The sequence below is a fragment of the Priapulus caudatus genome, unplaced genomic scaffold (genome assembly GCF_000485595.1).
Source record: "Priapulus caudatus unplaced genomic scaffold, Priapulus_caudatus-5.0.1 Scaffold412, whole genome shotgun sequence".
Taxonomy (NCBI): domain Eukaryota; kingdom Metazoa; phylum Priapulida; class Priapulimorpha; order Priapulimorphida; family Priapulidae; genus Priapulus; species Priapulus caudatus.
The window spans coordinates 30,903-34,741 of NW_014577473.1; the positions used below are offsets into that span (position 1 = coordinate 30,903).

At 37.3% G+C, this 3,839-nt stretch overlaps 2 protein-coding genes across 3 annotated transcripts in view; one reads left to right on the top strand and one right to left on the bottom strand.

The window, feature by feature from the left end:
- Positions 1-2,559, bottom strand: part of LOC106810138 (3-hydroxyanthranilate 3,4-dioxygenase-like) — an 18,102-nt gene extending 15,543 nt beyond the window's left edge. Inside the window, exon 1 of the mRNA XM_014813418.1 lies at positions 2,458-2,559. The gene's annotated coding sequence lies outside the window, so the exon portion shown is untranslated. The remainder of the gene's footprint in view (positions 1-2,457) is intronic.
- An 86-nt stretch (positions 2,560-2,645) lies between these two features.
- LOC106810137 (protein phosphatase 1B-like) overlaps positions 2,646-3,839 on the top strand; it is a 9,066-nt gene continuing 7,872 nt past the window's right edge. For both annotated transcript variants that reach the window (XM_014813415.1, XM_014813416.1), the window contains exon 1: positions 2,646-2,754. The gene's annotated coding sequence lies outside the window, so the exon portion shown is untranslated. The remainder of the gene's footprint in view (positions 2,755-3,839) is intronic.

Here is a 3,839-nt window from a genome sequence, read left to right on the forward strand (position 1 = left end):
GTGAAAGTGTCGGGTCGAATGTTTCAAAACAGCGTTTACTTTTTCCGCTCTGCGGCCGATGTTGTGACGCATCCTCTTGTTGCCATCGCTGTTGCAAGCGCTGAAGGCCATGAAGGCTGCATATATATATGCTCATAGATATCAATAATAACACATGTGTTATATGATATCTCTAGCTGTGCTGGTTACGTGACTTGCCGCCATGATAAACGAATTATGAGTATGTCAAAGCCATGCTCAGTATATAGTAAACAATAAGTTATGTATATATATATATTATATATATGTATATATATTTCTATGGCTGAAACACACCGAGACATTCTGAGTGTGCTCTAGACAGACCTGTAATCAACAGCTTCATTCACGTGGGCATTATACACAGAGCTACAGTACATGTGCAGTGATAACACGCACCAGTCAATCATTACTCTTGATTGTTTTGCAGTAACAATTTTGGCAGCAATACAAGCGCTCTACATAATATCAAGAGCTCATAATAGAGAAGAGTATGACACCGTTTTAACAGCGTTTTGCATAGTTTTCAACTTGTAAATATTGTATCAATATGTGAATAAATATATTCAAACTTTACCTAGTTTTCGTCTATGATTCTCCCTTAATCATATAACACCACCAATTTACCTGAAAATCGTATGTGTTCTTCAAAAAAGTTCTTCGATTAAGACATGGTTTCACACAGTTTTCTCAACAATTTGCATCTGAGCGGCGCATGTTGATATGCGGCGGCAGCACCAGGTTGGAACTATGGGACGCTGAGGGCTGTTGGGGATATTAGGTAAGCACAGTAACAGCACTTGTTTCGCTTCCTTATCATCAGGAACACGATGGCAACGCAGCTAAAATCGGCTGCTATCATGCTGTGAGCACACATTTATTTCTAGCACGCTGGAAACGCTACACGCTGAATACAATTCGATGCCTAATATTTCCAACAGCCCCCAGCGTTTCGTCATAAACAATAGAACACTAATCCAATAATAAACTTGCGCCGAATAGATCTATGCGAACATTTGGGAAAACTGTGTGAAACCGTGTCGTATTCAAAGAACTTTTTTGAAAAACACATGCGATTTTCAGGTAAATTGGTAGTGTCATATGATTACTTAAGGGAGAATCATAGACGAAAACAAGGTAAAGTTTGAATAATATATTTATTCACTTATTGATAGAATATTTACAAGTTAATAACTATGCAAAACGGTGTCATACTCTTCTCTATTATCAGCTCTTGATAATATATTGACCCAGATTTCTACGACAGCTGATGATATTTACGTGATACCGAAAGATAGTTCTTAAAATAAAATAAATAATTCAATTTAAAAGAAATTACATGTGCTTTATTTTAAAAATAGTTTAGCCTGCCTTACAGGCTTACTCCCTGTTTAACATCCGTATTGTTTGTATTGCGATACGGACGTTGCGTACCGATTATATCATTGTAGCGTTGGCTGCTGTATCGCGATTCACCGATGTATCGGTGAATCGTTACACCCCTAGTAATAACCCTGGTGTGATAATACTATTGGCAAGCAAAACAAGTATGCAATGACTCCAATTGGTGATAGCATATGCCAAATAAAACTGATCCTCTAAAAGTTCTGATCAGTTTTGATAGCAAACAACGAAATCGTTGAACATGAACAGCACCAAGTATCAGACAGAACTCGCTTTTATTCTGGTATGAGGTGGTGACATGCGATTTTCATGACTTAGGATAATCTAGTCTACTAGCCACTATTATGCAATGAGTAACTGTGTGGTAAGTCTTAGATCCTAAGTGCAGGGCATGAAATTCATATTTCTTGCACCGGCCCAGAGGGCTGGTAACAGCAGTTTTATTACCAGCCCTCACAAATTTTGTTTGCTGTTTGAACCAGAAGGGACCTAAAATAAGACTTGGAATGATAATTAAAAAAATGCTTATAAGCCCTAATTAGATTCTTTCAAAATAAAGTCCGAATGATGTCCAAAGTGTTTTTGTCAATGTCATGTTTCACGCTTGCATTCTCGATTTCAAATTTTGTAAAATGTGGAGAAATTATGGCGTGATATCTTTCAGGTAAAACAGTAATCTAGTCTATTTTCTCATTTTAAATGCTATAAATAATGAAAGTGTCAATGACACTGTAGCTCACAACAAAAAGTGGACACAAATGAGTGAGTAAGAAGAAGTCGGTTTTAATTGAGCAACTATCGACGTACATTATAGAAATGATTGCCATCTGTATATCGCAATAATAATTTATAAACCAAAATGAATCACAATTTGCGACCGTAGATGGCGCTATACCCGCTTTGTAGCGATGGCGTTTGAAATAAATTCCGAGTTGCTTAGCATAACTGTTCCACACAATGCGCTGCAGTACGTCCTGCGTGCGTATGGAGTACTTTCAACAACTTACAGTTTTTACTTTTAGTTTTTACACTTACAGCGATACACCGGCACACGTGAGTGGGTATGAAATCGAGCACCGACCGTCAGCAAGTGCACGCGAACGCCAAGTGGGACGTCATCAGCATGGCGTGCGTACAGACTGTAGCAGGGTATAGAATGACGTAATGTAAAACGTGCTTAAAATAGCCACTAACATACGGGTATTTCTTGGGCGCATGCGTATGTTACAGAAAGTCGCCATCTTTGTAGATATATCTTGTGTTTTGAAGTTTAACCGTGGTTAAAAATGATTTTGTATTGATGTTGTTGCATATAATGTCTACCGTATAATGGTATAGTGTATAATAACCAATGCAATACTATATATTATGCTAGGTTGTAATTGCTGACGATAATTTGTTAAATATCGCCATAGGACCAGATTTGTCAACAAAAGGCTGTTAGGGGCCTACTGTTACTGTTGTTAGTGTTACTTAGTGTTAATAAGAATATTAAGATAGGGTACCAATCATAATGTGATCAGTAGTCTAATGTAATCGAAATGGGTTATTTTAGGTTTAGACATGTGGTTACTTTAGTACACATTGCCACTGCTCTGGTAATACTAGCGTAGTACCTCGTGTATAAGAAACGGGGTGTAAATAATATTGTTTTATAAAACATGGCAGTAATTCCCGGTTTCTAGTTTGAGATTATTTATTCCTGAGCTGCACGTGACGTAGTCATTGGCACGTTAGCTTTGCCTTTTTAATTTTAGTATTTACTATTATTTTATTTACTCTGTTATTTTAAACATGAAACAAGGCTGCAGCTACCACACAGGCACTTGAAGCGTTTCAATAAAATATAATGCTAACTAAATACGAAATATATTTACTACCAAATTCTTAATGTTTCTATACTCTCTTTCACCTATTATTGCTGACAGTTTCCTTTAAATTCCGTCCAAATCCTACGTGCAACCATATACGCTGCCGGCTCCATTGCTTTCGCGGCTCCACTGTTGCACGCTTGCACTAATATATATAGTTACACTACTATATATGTGTGTTGGGTAAAAAAAATTGCTCAGGAATACGTTCATTCAAAGCTCTTAGACTACAAAGTGAAAGTGTCGGGTCGAATGTTTCAAACAGCGTTTACTTTTTCCGCTCTGCGGCGATGTTGTGACGCATCTCTTGTTGCCATGCGGTGTTGCCAAGCGCTGAAGGCCATGAAGGCTGCATATATATGCTCATAGATATCATATAACACATGTGTTATATGATATCTCTAGCTGTGCTGGTTACGTGACTTGCGTTTGCCGGCCGATTGATAAACTCTTTATGTGAGTATGGTCAAGCACTGCGTCAGTATATTAGTAAAAAATAATTATGTACTATATAGTATATATATCTATATATATATATTTCTTATG